We start from the raw sequence: 15,432 nt of genomic DNA, 5'->3' as shown, positions 1-15,432 counted from the left end.
TGCTCACATAGCCCAGGAGAGTGCATCAGATCCTCTGGAGTTGCAGGTAGCTATGAGCTTGTCATGTGGACAACAGGACTCTAATCTCAGCCCTGTAAGAACATTAAATGCTTTTAACCACTGAGCCAACTCTCCAGCTCTGAACTTCACTAAAAAAAAAATGCATCTTCCTGTGATGGTGCACTCTTGAGAAGTTGCCTCCTATACAATCCAACTCAAAAAGCTCCGTCTAGAGGTATTTAGCACCCCCAACCTTCCCATAAATAAGCAGCACCAGGCAATTGCTTTCCAACCTCATCAAAAATCCAGTAACTAAGGAAACTCCAGGTTGCAGCAGAGACAAACAGACATGAGCCAAAAAGTAGGAAATAGACAAGATGCTCAAAAGGAAATGGTTACGTCATTCTTTCTTTGAACCCATATGTACAATAGATGTAACCAATAGGAAGAGGCCATTTAAAGCCAACGTTTACAAAGCTGGTCAGGACAGATTCATACTTTACAGTGGAAGAAAATAAACTTAGGGGTCTTTTTAATTGTATTTTATTTTATGTGTATGGGTGTTTAGTCTGCCTATGTCTATCTTTGCACAACATGCATGCATTGCCTGTAGAGGCCAGAAGAGGGCACTGGATCCACTGGAATTGGAGTTATTAGAGAGAGTTGTGAGCAGGCATGTGGGTGCTGGGAATCCGACCCTCTGGAAGGGCAGCCAGTAGATATCTCAAGAATGCAATATAATTTCTAGAAAATAATTATAATGTTTGTAGGGGTGACTGATTGAGTAATATCTAAAGAAGTGAAAAATAACAAGTACTCTTAACCCCGATCCATCTCTCCAGCCCTTAATATTTAAAATTTAGGGCTCTTAATAGACTATCTCTCTGTGCCTTCCTGGCTCATGCATCTCAAAGGAAAATGTTTCTTGAAACAGGATCCTTGTATTAGTCAGGGTTCTCTAGAGTCACAGAACTTAGGGAATGAATCTCTCTAGACATATATAAAAGGGGGATTTATTGGAATGACTTGCAGGGTGCAGTCCAGCTAATCCAACAATGGTGACTGTGAATGGAAAGTCCAAGAATCTAGTAGCCGCTCAACCCCACAAGACTAGCTGGCTCAGCTGGTCTTCGGTATATGCTGGAATCCTGAAGAAGTAGGCTCCAGTGAAGGAATAGATGTGCTGACAAGGTGAGGGCAAGCAGGCAATGATATAGAGAGCTTCCTTCTTCCATGTCCTCTATAGGCTTCCAGCAGAAGGGGTGGCCCAGATGAAAAGTGTGTCTTCCTGCCTCAAAGGTCCGGACTAGAAGTGGATTCGCCCACTTCAAACCAAGCAGAAAAATCTCTCACAGGTGTGCCCTCCATTTCTGGATTGTAGTTCATTCCAGATATAATCAAGTTGACAAGCAAGAATAGCCACCACAACCCTGTCGCCTAGTCCAAGCTGGCCTCAAACTGGAGACCCCCGTGCCTCAGTCTCCCACCAAGCTGAAATGACAGGTGTGCATCACCACACCTCACCTAAAATTTTATTTTAATTTACAACTACAATTTGCAGCTCACAGTGCATCATCATTTAAAGCCTTCTTCCCTTCCTGAGCTCTTCACAGAGCTGTGAGGAAAAGTCATCAGGAAAGTGACATTAGGTTTCCTTAATTATTTTGTCAAAACACACCTGGCATCCCCCCAAACTCAATATTTAAACATATCACTCGAGCTTTGACCCATCAGTTTAATGAAAATCATGCATCACACACCTCAGCTGAAAGAACTCACAAAATGTAGATAAATGGGCTCACTAGATCGATCCTGGCATTCTGAGAAAAGAGCTTTTATACCCTTATAGATTTGGGGGGGGGGGCTCTTTTGTTTCTGTCTTGGAAGGAAACAAATTTACAGAGTTCCCCCTAAAAGGACCACAGGCTGTGTCTTTCTCACCACCAAAGATGTCTCATTGATTAGACAGCCAATTATTTCTCATCTGAGAGCCTGGAGGTCCCTGCAACTCCCTGACACAGGGCACCAGTAGCCACCACAGCAACTCAACTCAGGGCACTCCCAAGGTCCCTACAGATCCTCAGTGAGGCACCTGGAAGGCCCTGGAACCCCCTTGACACAAGGTTTGTGGAAGCCTTCCCAGGAACTTGATGCAAGGCACCCAGAGGCCCACACAGGTCCTCAGCACAGAGCACCCAGTGGTTCCTGGAGTTCCTTGGCATGGGACATGCAGGCTGTGGAGGAATGTGGACTGTGAGGTCATCTCTGCATAACTGGTCACCAGGCAAACACTTGTGCCTCTGTCTAATTGCTGATCATTTTACTCTCCAAAAAGCTTGCTGTTTCTCACACAATGCTGCAGACAACAATAATTTTTAAATCCCTGGCCTGGGGACTCCCTGGAAGGAAAGCTGCACAGGCTGAAGACACACTTTTTCAACTCTGCAAAAAGAAATTAAAGGTTGCGAAGGTTATTTCAGAGCAAGGATAGGAGCCCATCAACGGACACCCAGGTGGAACCGGCTCGGTTATGTCCACCCGCCCTCACACTGCCACCTCCCTACAGTGCGACCTTCACCTGAGCCCAGGCCCATCCAAACAGCCTGGTTGTTGCCATATGTCATCCTGAAATGTATTTTTGGTTGTGTTTAGCGCTATAAAAAGGATGTCATGCGTATGTGATATTTTGAGGCTGGTGTTTTGCACTTACCACGGTGCTGCTGAGACTCGTTCACACCCTGTTCCACAGTGACTCACACCACAGCCCAGACCCAGGGTGGACACTCCATGGCCCATCAGCCAGGCCATGGAAGACACCTGGTACTTCTGGGTTCTTACTGTCCGGAGCAGGGCCTCAGGAACTCTTGCACCCTAGTGTATCCCCGCGAGGCAAACCTTGTGCCTTAAAACAGCCGAGCTTATTATCTCATGTCTAGAGGAGAAGATCACAGCAAGGCATCCTGGGCTTTCTCATGCCCCAGAACTGAGCACTGCACATAAAAGCCTCCACCGCCATTCACAGTAGGCAACACTGCCTCTCTGACCCTCCACTGTCCCAGCTCCCTCTGGCCCCCATCTCCCACTCCCACTTCACTCACCGGCCATTAAACATCTGTAGTCACAGGACCTTCCCAAATAATGGGGAAAGCCCACTCTCCCAGGGACATCTTGTAATATAGTCACAGGCTCCGGGGGTTAGGATGGGGGCATCTGAGGGCCATTGTTATGCCAGCTCCAAGTGCATTGCTATACTACCCTGCTCAAACCCCAGCAGCCTGTGGTCCCAGGCCCTCTAGTACCTGGCCCAAAGGACTTCACTTGGCCAGGGGAAGGGCAGGGGTGGACTCAGTTATGGTCGCAGGATCCCTCACGACACTGAGTTTCTTATACAAGGTGGATGTGAGAAGAGTCAGGAGCCATTCGATATGACAGCTCTGGCTTTGTGCCTGTGACGTCCTAATGACACCACATCTTCTAACAAAGGAGAACGCTTCTAAGTCAGCTCACAGCCCCAAGACAGGGGCCTTGGTTTCTGGGTGCATGGGGACTCTTGTTATGTGAATGGTCACCACACAACACAGGGTTTGAGTCAGTGACCTCACACTGACACCCAACAACGCACCAGGGGGTGCACACTGTTCTCTGCTCTTCAGACCACTCGGCACCCGCCACGGTGGGGGCACAGTGCAGACACCCAGTGCTAAGGATATGGCCAGCCACCACGATTGCTAACTTTCCCATGAACATTACAACTTCCCTCAGCTGTGAAAAGCTATCTTCCTTCCAAGAAGTCGTTGAAATTATGTGGCCTCCCAGTGTGAGACACCATCTGTGCAGAGCTGGTAGGAATCCAGCACTCTCTAGTCAGCCTGAAGTCCCCCTCTTCACTCAGATATGAGCACTCCAGCTCCTACCTGGAGCCCCCCATTATTACATACATAATACAAATGATAAACACTTAAGGGTAAGGAACTGTAACTCAAGTTCAATGCTTCCTCGATTCTAGATTTTATTTTTTTTATGATTTTAATTTTTTTTTTAATTTTTTTATGAGTCTGTGTGTGTGTGTGTGTGTGTGTGTGTGTGTGTGTGTGTGTGTGTGTGTGTGCAGGTACCCATGGAGTTTATAAGAGGGCATCAGATACCCTGGAGCTGGAGTTACAGGTGTCTGTGCACTGCCCACAGTGGGCATTGGGATTTGAACTCAGGTCCTCTGATAGGGCAGGAAGCCTGCCTTAACCACTGAGCCATCTCTCCAGCACCTCCTCTTCTAGATTATAAAAGAAGAGTAAGAGAGGAATATTCAGATACAATAACATTTTGTGAAAACTACTTGACCATGCTACTTATTTCCCAAGATATGTGGCTGGCTGTCCACAGTGGCTTTTCTTAACAAGAGACAAATGGCGGGATCCCAACTGCAGGTCCCGTGAGGGTAAAATCTTCTACCTGACAAAGGAGGAAGGACCTGCTATATGCCATGTGACTTCTGGGTACCCATGTGCCTAAGGTGACAGGTCACTCTTTCTATGCCAAGGAACCATCTCAGCCACTATTCTGTGAACTGCTCTCACTTGGGGACACCATCATGGATGGATGCAGACTCTTTGCCCATCACTCCAGCGAGCTCCAAGGTGGGTGGCTGCAGGGTTTCATTTGGAAATGTTCAGTTCAGTCTCCCTAGGCCAGGGTCTTCCTTGGACAAGTCATGCTGGGTCCTGGCCCTCCAACATCCCACAGGGCCCAGCCACAGCTGCTTCTGTGTAGGCAGATGCTGGAGGGCTGTCATCGAGAGCATAATCATGAGAGCCAGCAACAAGGAACAAAACCAAACAAATGGAGTTCTCAAGCCGGAGCTGCGCATCAGAAAGATAGCCACTCTGTCACTATGTTATAAAGGGACCCATGGGCCTGTTGGAAAGCAGCCACAGGAAGACACCAAGCAAGCAACAAGGAGAGTGGGAAGTGGGCAGGTCATATCAGCCAGCCAGCACCAGCATTGCTGAAGATGGACATGGATGAACATGACTAGAAGGGATGTTTAAAAAAAAAAAATTCTAGAACCTGCCATGTGTAGTGGCTGGCATATACCTTTAATCCATGACAGAAGTCTGCCCCCGGCAGTGCTGAGCGAGGTCCTCTAAGTGCTGCAGGAGCACTGGCCTGGCTTGGTTCGGGGACCACATGGGGAAGGCTTTGCGGCACTCAGATTAGGGATTCCCAGCCTTATCGTAGAACCACTAGGAAAGCACCCACAGAGCCTCCCTGGTACTTGCAAGCATGTCCAAGAATGCGGGACTCAAGAGGGAGGCGTGTCCTCTAAGGGGCTCCACCTGACCCACACAACTGGTCCCAGACTGCTCAGCTCATGAGTCCCATTGACGAGACTCAGAACAGCTTTACAGCAAAGCTTTCTGTCCCGGGGGCCAGTGCCTAGCTGCTGGAGCAGAGGGTGGCCCCTGGGTCTTCTGAGGGCCTCTGTGTTTGGTTCAAAGCACAAGTGACCTGACTGTCACCATGTAGCTGAGGAGACCGAGACCTCAGGGAGCCTAGAATAGTTCCTGGGCCCCTGCGCTGAAGCTGTTAGCTCGTCTAATCTCATCTGTCTTCCACAAAATCCAAACCATGACTTAACCCTGCAGCCAGAGGCCTTCTACCAGCAGTTACAGCCTCCTTGGGTTCATATCCAGAGCTGGGAAACAGAGCTGCATAAATAAGGCCAACTGTCAGAATTCCATCCGCCTTGGAAAGCGTAGCTGCTCCTGATGCTTCCTCGCAATGCTGAGACAAAAGTCTAAAGTTATCAAGACCACAAAATAACCTAGTACACGCCCAATGGAACACAGAGTCCTCCAGTCATGTCAGGAGTCAGAGCCGAGGACAGAGTCGTCACCAAGATCTAGATGTGGCCACCTCTCTCCAAACACACACAGACTTGAACAAGAGGAAGGCACACTTACTCCTGATTTACAGTGTCAAACAGCCCACCTGAGAAGCTCTGCCAGGTGTCAGCCTGGCCTTTCCAGAAGCCTCAAGTTAACACAAGAGGCAGTGAGGTCAGTATCAGTGAGAAGTATTCCAACAGTGTCAAGGACGGGTGACACCAAAATGGCATTTGTGCAAAGCCTATCTACACCAAAGACCTTGTTCCGGGAGCTTCTAGTGTTTCTAGTATTGCAGCCAATACCCGCCCCCATCCCTAGTTAGGGAAGGGCTCCTGCATGACACCATCATCTGAACCTGTCCAGCAGAGGTAGACAACCCCAGCCACACTGCTCAGCTGGAGGATACACTGAAGAGCCATCCCAGCTTCTGGGGACCACAGGGTTAGCCGAGGCCTTCCTTAAGCCTGCACCACAGTCCGGCTTTCCCTATACCCAATCTTGCCTCCTTCCCTTCCTTCCAAAAGGCTTCAGCAAATGTCCTGCAGGCCAACCTCCCTCTCAGAGCCAGCTCCCTCAGAAGGCCAGTGACCACATACACACACACACACACACACACACACACACACACACACACACACACACACACGGGTGTGTGTGCATGCACTCACATACCAGGCTTCCAGGCTCTGTAGCAGGCAGGCAGCTGGCCAACACTAACACAGATTCACTCCCTTGCTTTTTTTGGGAAATGACATATCTTCTCTTTCCACCACCACTCCGTAGATCCCAGGAATCATCTGCAGCCAACAGCTCGCAGCGGGATTTTTAAACACCATCCAAACGTCTGGCCAGGTGGGCTAGCTTTGCTCGCATCTACCACAACAGCCAATCCATGTGTGGTTACTCCACAGCTGCTCTTTCTGACTGACCGTGCTGCTTTGCTGCCCTGTCCCTCCTAGAGATTCCGTTGATGGCATCGTCCTGCTCTCGCTTCCCTGTCCTCCTCAGAAGTTACCTGCTCTGTACCTGTTATCCCAGCATCTGCCCTGCATTAATTCACACAGTGGAATCATGGTCTGGAGCCAAGCACCTCAGGAAACCCACACCAGCTCAAACCCATACAGGTCTTCACCACATTCTTGAGAGGCACAGACTCCCATCATTCCGCACAGCAACTGCTCTTTGGTTGTGCCCACGTGCACCCAGGCATCTCTACCCACCAGCGCTCTTACCTCCCACACCTTCCTTCTGACTTTGATTTCTTTTGGAGACTATTTCCCAGTACTTCTTCAGCAAGGATTTGGGGGTGGTTACTTTTTTGTCTTCATCTAAAACTGTCTTTCATTCCACTCTTCTTTGAAAACCACAGCTTAGCTAAGATCAGGACTCTGATCCTCCAGCCCAGAAAGATCTCGTCCACAGACCTCTGGACCTCCAGTCTTTACTCAACCCAGCTGTTAACCCTGGAGGTGAGACCTTTTACCAGCCCAGTCTTTCCCCCTCGGGTCCCTTAAGATTTCTGTGTTCTGCAGTGTGAAAGTTTAGGTACGGGTGTGTCGCCCAAACACCCACGACAACTGAAGACGTGGTCTACAGGATGGTGCTATTGGGAAATGATGGGATCTTAAGAAGTGGGGCTTGGTGGGAGGTCCTTAACTCATTGGGACCACTGACAGGACTGTAGCCTCTCTAACTTCACGATGGGCAATGGAAGCTCACACACTCACACACACACACACACACAGTGCTTGTCATCCACAACTCTCACCAGAGGCCAAACCAATGGAGCCATCCAATGTTGGACTTGGTTCTACTGTGCTTTCTGTCACTGTGATAAACACTGTGACCAAAGCAACTTGAGAAAAAAGAATTTATTTCATCCTACGGTTTAAAATCCATCATCCAGAGAACTTAAGGCAGGAACGCAAGGCAAGAGCTGAAACAGAAGCCATGGGAAACGCTGCTCACTGGCTTGCTCAACTTGCTTTCTTACACAACTCAGGCCCATCTGCCTAGGGGTGACAGCGCCCACAACAGGCAGGGCCCTCTCACAACAAGAAAACACCTCACAAGTTTGCCTATAGGCCAATCCGATGGGGACATTTTCTAAATTGAGGTTCCCTCTTCCCAGGTTACCCCAGCTTGTGTCAAGCTGACAAAAAGCTAACCAGCACAGACTTAAACCTCCAAAACTGGAAGCGACATCAGCTTTGTCTCTTTATGAAACGGCTGCTTCTTACCCACAGTCCCACTGATGTACCTCTTTGGTACCACTCACCCATCTAGGATTTGCGCTTACTGAACTCCATCATTCACTTCAAGAAACTCCAAGCCATGAGCTAAAACATCTCCTCCTCCACTCTGTTCTCTTTCCTGAAATCCCATTTGATACTCTTTGAAAGGACTCCCCAAACCTAACCTCGCATCCCTTGGCCTAAGCCAACACTCCAAGTGCTTCCCAGGATACCTCTGTGTACACACATTTTGGTGCCCTAACAGAGAAGTGACTGTCGGCCTCCAGCCAGCGAGGACTGGCACTGTCAGTGCCATCACAGCGACACTGTGCTGTGTGATTTCCATGCTGGGCCTGGGATGTGCAACATCATCCCAGAATCTGCTCTGCTACCCAGAATCTCCCTTCAGAACATCTCCACTCAGGGACTGGGATATAGGCCCCGTAGGAGAGTACACCCCAGCATGTACACGCAGACCCTGGGGTCCATCTCCTGTACTGGAGGGGGATCTCAATTGAGCTTCCATCAGGATGAGAAACCATAGAATGCTGCTCAGAAGCCATCTGACCAGCCTCTGTGGACCTGTGTGGTCTAGTGGAACTACCCTGCCCAGTCACACAGCTTCACCCCCTGGAACATACTACCAGCTGAAGCTTCCATAGGAACCCTCCCCACTCTCCCCGCACACACACACCATGTCACCAGCCTTGGCTCTTACTCCTAGATCTAGAGGACTAACCTCTCTTGCCATCTCAGAACTTAGAACCTGTTCCTCTGCATTTTTTCTCATATTTCCAGACAAACTGTGGTGAGGCTGTCCATCTGCAATGTCTACCCTAGGGTCAGGAGCCAAGTCCATCCTTTCCTTCCACTCTCCTCTCAGAGGTACTGCCTGGCTCCTCAAACATGCCAGTCCAAACTCTAACTCCTGTCCTGTCTACCAGCTCCTCCATGCTTCCCATTCTACAAGCAGTATTCCTAATTCTCCCCTTCCCCATCTAGGCCCTGCCCACCCCTGTCCACCATTTCTCTCCATCAAGAGCCCCCAGCTGTCCTTGCACCAACTGCCAGTCCTGCTTCTTTCACCAGCAAGCCTAGAGTGATTCCCAAAGGTAGAGATGACTCCTTGGTGCTCCCCACCTCATCCCTGGTGCTCCTCACCTCATCCCTAGTGCTCCAGACACAGTTAGCAATTTGGCCAGCCCCACCTACATCTCAGGTGCCCCTTGCAGCAGGGCTCTTGAGCCCCTTGCCTTCGTTCTGCTGACTGCTGTCTGTCCTTCCACTACCGCAGCTAAAGGGTCACCTCTCCAAGGCTTGCCCCTCCCCCTCAGGGTCAGACCCATGTGACCCAACAACCTCAAGGTTTCATATGGGGCCGGGCACGCCTCCCAGCACTCGGGAGGCAGAGCCAGGTGGATCTCTGTGAGTTCGAGGCCAGCCTGGGCTACAGAGCGAGATCCAGGACAGGCACCAAAACTACACAGAGAAACCCTGTCTCGAAAAAAAATAAAAACAAACAAACAAAAAAAGATTTCGTATGGGGCAAGCACCCTCTGTTTCCATCCTACTCCTGACAAACTGCAATAGAGCTAAGCGACACTCAGCTGAGCAACTTGTGTGTATGGTTGTAGAGATTTGACAGAATTAACCAGTAACAACTAATCTAAGACACACCCTCCCTTTACGTGCATCTTTTAGAAGCCCCAGGTGAAGGCCCATGGCTGCCTAAGCAGAAAGAGAGGCTAAGAAGGATGCAAGGATCCTCCTCAGAGATGCCCCAGAGGTGACCCCACCAGCAGGGATGGCAGGGATCATTTCTAGATGAGTGGACATCAGCTATGAAACCAGAACAGCAAGTACCCCAGGACAAGACTCTGAACATCTTTTCCTTGATTATCTATTAACCTCAAATAGTGCTCTAGGGCCAGCCAGATGGTTGTGAGTAAAGTGCGTGCCACCGACACTGATGACCTGAGTTCAATTCCAGGGACCCACACTCATCTGTTGACAGACACTTGGGCTGTCCCTACTTTTTTGGCTATTTACTATTCCTGACACTGTTAAGAACATGGATGCACTTTTTATAAGAGCCTGACATTTATGTAGTTGATTATGTTCATAGATGGTCTTTCAGTCATAATATTCCTAAAAAATAACTGGAACAGTCTCAGACACTGATGATTACTGCCTCCCATCTCCCTGAGACGCTAGTGCACCACCCTGTCTGGTTGGCATGGGGAGTGAGGCTCAGTTGGAGGAACTCACCATAGCAGAGGCAGAGTGCTAGCCACATGGAGCTGGGAGGACCTCCACTCTCTGCCACCCTCTGCCTCCACCGAGGATGAAAACAATGAGAAATTGAAGAGCTTCAAATACAGTAAGGGAAAAACCATCCATTCATCTTACCCAACTACTCTACATAAATTACCATAATAGAAAATGTTCTATTCTACTTCTCCTTAATCTATTCAGATCACTTGAAAAAAAAATCTATTCATTTTTGTCTTTCCCCTTCAAACACTTGGATTGCCCATCAATATCTAAGTTTCTTTGCAACCCAACTGTGGAAAGTACAAAAGTAATTGTCTAGCCAAATGGGACCCATTTAAAAGCTGACAACAGCCACACTTCCTTCCTGCAGAAAATGGGACTTCGCTGACATGCAAAGGACAAGGGTGGTTTCTGTCCCAGCTCTGAGGTTTGACAGGCCTCAGCTCCGCCTCTTCATGCTGTGAGCCTGCATCAAACTCACTTGTCCTTTCCAAGACATCATTTGTAAAAGTGAAGTCCATTGGGATAGTCTAAATGTTAAAGAAAACAACCCCAAATCTCTGTGTTTGATCAACATGTCTCCCCACCTATCTAGCATAGCCAACCAGAGATTAGTGGAATGGAAAGTGGGTAAGTCCCACGCTATCACTTATACCAGACTCCTTCCCCCTGTGGCTCTGGGGTCCTACCCTGGATCCTGAGCCTCCAGACACCAAGCAGGAGACATAAACCATGAGAGGATGGCTAGAGAGACTTGGGGGCAGGCTTGACAAGATGGCCTGTTGCTGCCATTCAGCCCTGGCCATCCCAACAACAGGAAGGCGGTACCTGGATAGGGCAGGTACTTGGCAGCCAGCATCCCCACCCTTGGGAAAGAAGTGTGGTCTCCGGTTGTACTACAGCTCTCCATGGCTAAGTCCTTCAGGATCCCTGAGGTAACCTGCACCAGGGTCTGCTCTCAGCACCAAAACCAAGAAGGGCGGGGGCGGTGTGCACCTGCGGAGGCTCTTCCACCCTAACAGGAACCTGACTGACAGAAGCAGCTGAAGGCTCTGATAGCCTCTGGGGCTCCTGCAGTGAGGCACACCCTCTTACCCTGCCCACGAGCTCTGTTGATATTGACAACAGTTGTGGCTGAGCTACCACCATGGGTCTTTGCTCCCAACAACTCTGCGTGGAAGGTGCCATCACCTCCACCAGACAGCTAGGGAAACTAAGGCACAGAGCTAAGAGGGATAGGGCAAGGATCCCCTCCCAGGCCCCAATGGGGAAAGGCCCTGCTGCCTTGTCTCTTGGACCCAGTGCCACATAGTCACAGAAGCCATGGCCAGAGCAAAGACTCAGGACAACTTAAAATGAGAGAAAATCCTAAAACTCACCAAATTCTAAGCATCTGTTTCTCTCTGAGCCCTGATCAGCTCACTGTCACGCGCCTCTGCAGGGCACAGAACACACCTCCACCATGTCGCTGTCAACTCTGACAAGACAGAAGTGTGCTGCACTGATGGGCTCTTAAGTGTGCATTTCTGCACTACTAAGAGAAGCATAGTTGCTCTCCTAGGAGTTTTCGGTGCACCAAAGCAGGCACTAAAATTGCCTTAAACACCATCTCTCCTCTTAAGGGTGAAGGAAGGGAAGCACTGCCCCATTTAGTGTGGGGCAGTGTGCACACCCACATGACCTTCCTGGATGCCAACGCCAAATATCAATTAAGTGAAGCCTAGGACTTCCAGCTATGACTCGCCCATTTAACAGAAACCATCTCACACATTTCCAGTAAGCCGGCTGCCCTGATTGGGAACGGAGCCTGAGCAATGACAGAGTCCCACAGAAACCAACACTGGCCCTGCCGGCAGCACTGCCTCTCGCTCAGCCAGGGAGCCCCCCCCACACACACACACACACACTCCCCACTACCGAAACCACAGGAAAGCCTGGGAAGTGAGACCAGCTTCCCGCTGAGAGCTCTGCACAGAGGAGAGCTAAGAAGCCACTTTAAGCTCCCTAGCCCTGCCTAGCCACAGCCTGAGAGTGCCGGGTCTGAAGAAAGACTCTGGAAGGGGTGGGAGATGGAGGCAGGTGACAGGAGCCACTGCCCTCCTCCCCAGCCCTAGACTTGCCCTCACCCACTACTGTACCTCCAGGTACCACATACCCTTGGCCACTAGTCAAGGGGCATGGGGGCTGGAGGCCAGCAAGAGATAGGCAGCCAATAGAATGGTCTGTGCAGGGTGGGCTGGCATTTGAGTGAGAACTAGAAAGGATCTGGGCCCGGGCCTACTGAGGCTATGGGGATGCGGCAATAGGTGAAGTGCTCGCTGCTCAACTATGAAGTCCTGAGTTTGGCTCCCCAGCACCCACGTAAGTCAGCTGCAGCCTGAATGCCTATAACCACAGTGCCAGGAGGACTCCCGGAGCTCCCTGGACAGAAAAATCTCATCACAACAGTGAGCTCCAGGTTCATCGAGAAAACCAGTATCAAAAACTAGGGCAGAAAGCTCGGCCGGTAAAGGTGCTCGCCACTAAGCCGGAAGACCTGAATTGTATCCCTGTGTGCCACATGGAGGAAGGAGAGAACCAAATCCTGAACATTGTTCTTTGACCTCCACATGTGCACCATGGCATGCACAGACCCCTGCACACAAAATACATACATAGATGCAATTAAAAACAATTAAATAAGTAATTAAATAGATGCAATTAAAAACAAAAACAGTTTGTTAAAAAAAAAAAAAACACAGCCAGCAAGTCTCACTGGCTTCCCTTGGTGAAGGCCATCTCATCTGTAATCTGAACCCTAAATGTTTGCAAACAGCATCATCTCAACATCACTCAGTGAAGGACTGCAAGGAAACTCCACAACAAAGGAGCAGGCATGCAGGTCAACAGCCCCTCCCCTGGAAGCACTTTAGGGATGAGACAAGAAGGCTTTTTGTGGGGTACGTGGCTGAGTACAGAAACTAGACACCACATCCACCATCACCATCCCCCTTGACAAGCACCACCCACCTGCCAATCAAAGATGGAAAATACAAGTGCATCCTCCATGCACATCAATAAGCTTGCCCATGACAGCCAAGAAATCCCAGCTTAGCCAGGGTCCCAGCCTGGAGCCCCTGTCCTCTTATGCCAAGACAACTTTCTCCCTCCTGGTAGCCAGCAATATCAACCCAGGTCAGTCAGAGAGAGTTACAGCCAAGTAAAAAGCAAGCTGAGACTTTTGTTTCAAAGGAGGGCACCCCCTGCCTCACCTTTCTGAAGCATATACTATTTCTGAAAAAGCCTTTGCCTGCGCAAAGCGCTCTAAAGAAAAGCGGAATATGGACAGCACAGCCTCCGAGCCCTTACTACCTGCCTTTTCCTTACAGCCTCCGGAGTCAGAATACTGTGAGCCTGACAGGTCTCCATCAAGGAAATAAAGAAATAAATAAACAAAGAGCTGTTCAAAGGCTGACTTTAAGAAAATCAATGGAAATAAAATGCTTTGAAAAATGTCATTTCAATATCAACTATTGTACTATTTACCGGGTATGTTTTTCATCCAACTTAAGTAGTTTTTAGTGCTTCAGAAACCAAAACTTGCATCATGTTAAAAAAAAAAATACTCTAAGCATTCCCCATTGCTTTTTTGAACTGTAGGAATAACAGCATTTTTCAAAAATATTTCCACCACATGTAATGAACCAGGTCCGTGTTCAGCTTTAAACCAAAGCAGGAGTTACATTTAAATGTGGTTTAAATAGTAGATCTAAATAGGAAAGTAAAAAGGGAATTGTGTCAGCAACAATCTCCTCCAGACATCTCCCACTACTAGCACTTAACTCTTCCAGACCCAGAATCTTCTGAAGGCCAACTCTGTGCTCACCTGTGCCAAAATATGTTCAATTAAGCAGGAAGGAGACACAAAATTCTGTTCATAATTGGAGGCAAAAATCTGAGCTTTGGTTTGAAAAATAAAATCTACAAGGATGACATAACACAACCCAATGCTTCAAACAATCAAGACATTGAAGTCCAATGACAGATCTCGAACAAGAGATGGCTCACGATTAGCCTGACCACAGGGCACCAGCTCCAGAGACAGCCATGGCCAGAGCAGAGATCTGAGACAGAGATGTGGCTCAAGTCCAGAGGTCAAGGACGGTATCAGACAGCTCTGAGAGATGACAGTGAGGATCAGGACTGCAGTGGGGGAAATCTGACCTATCTCTTCCCTTCTAAAAAGTATGCAGCTTTGGATTGAATCACCCAAAGTTACTAATTCAACTCTCCATTTGCCATGGTCTGCACGGAGAAAACAGTTGCTTGCAAAAACAGGGAACTTTGTGGATGTGATCCTTAACTTCGGGGCTCATCCTCAAGGGAAGGCCACTGCGAATTCAGCTATGGATGAAAAATCAATGGGTTTGCAGGCACTGCTCCTTTCCTTCCAACAGCTTAAGTGGGGGGGGGGGGGGTGTCACAGAACACACTCTTCCCACTGTGGCACTGCTGGAAATGGGACCTGGGCATCCCCAGCACCTCCACAAGCATTCTCAGAGACAAGAATGTAGCTTTGCATGCCAACAGTCCCATCTGTTCCCCTGTCGTGTTATTGAAAAAGTAAATCCCTCCCCCTGCAATGACTTTTTCATTGCTGAACTTGTTTTGTTGTTGTTGTTTGGTTTTGTTTTTCTTGTGCTAAAAAGTCACTCAAAGGGGGGAAAAAAACACTCCTTGTACAGATAATCAGTGCAGGAGCTGCTGCAGCCCCCTGGCAGACCCACAAAGCAACAGCAGGTAGGACTGAGCACACTGAAGGGATTGCAGCAGAGGGCTAGACGTCTAGGGCGTGGCTAAGGGCAAGCAGGCCCAAACCACACCCATCGCCAGGGTCAAAAGAGCCCCAGCCCCGCCCCCAGGTTCAATCGCCCCACAACAAGGAAGGCAAGAGCACGAACCACTGCTGCACCGGCTTGCAAGATTCCAGAATACTTATGGCCAGACCAAGGCTGATCAAAGGCGGCTCCACGTTTTATAAGCCTTCATCCCAACACTCT

General features: G+C 49.2%; 1 protein-coding gene across 4 annotated transcripts in view; it reads right to left on the bottom strand.

Moving 5' to 3' along the window:
- Positions 1-15,432, bottom strand: part of Zfyve28 (zinc finger FYVE-type containing 28) — a 98,606-nt gene that overhangs the window by 81,639 nt on the left and 1,535 nt on the right. The window contains exon 1 of one of the 4 annotated variants that reach the window (XM_052736202.1): positions 6,558-6,687. The exons of the other annotated variants lie outside the window; for them this stretch is intronic. The gene's annotated coding sequence lies outside the window, so the exon portion shown is untranslated. Of the gene's footprint in view, positions 1-6,557; positions 6,688-15,432 lie in introns of those variants that run through there. 4 annotated transcript variants of the gene reach the window in all.

This window comes from Peromyscus californicus, unplaced genomic scaffold (genome assembly GCF_007827085.1).
Source record: "Peromyscus californicus insignis strain IS unplaced genomic scaffold, ASM782708v3 Scaffold_13__1_contigs__length_99412109, whole genome shotgun sequence".
Lineage (NCBI taxonomy): Eukaryota > Metazoa > Chordata > Mammalia > Rodentia > Cricetidae > Peromyscus > Peromyscus californicus.
Note: the sequence above shows the minus strand (reverse complement) of the source record. Positions and strands in the feature narration are given on the sequence as shown.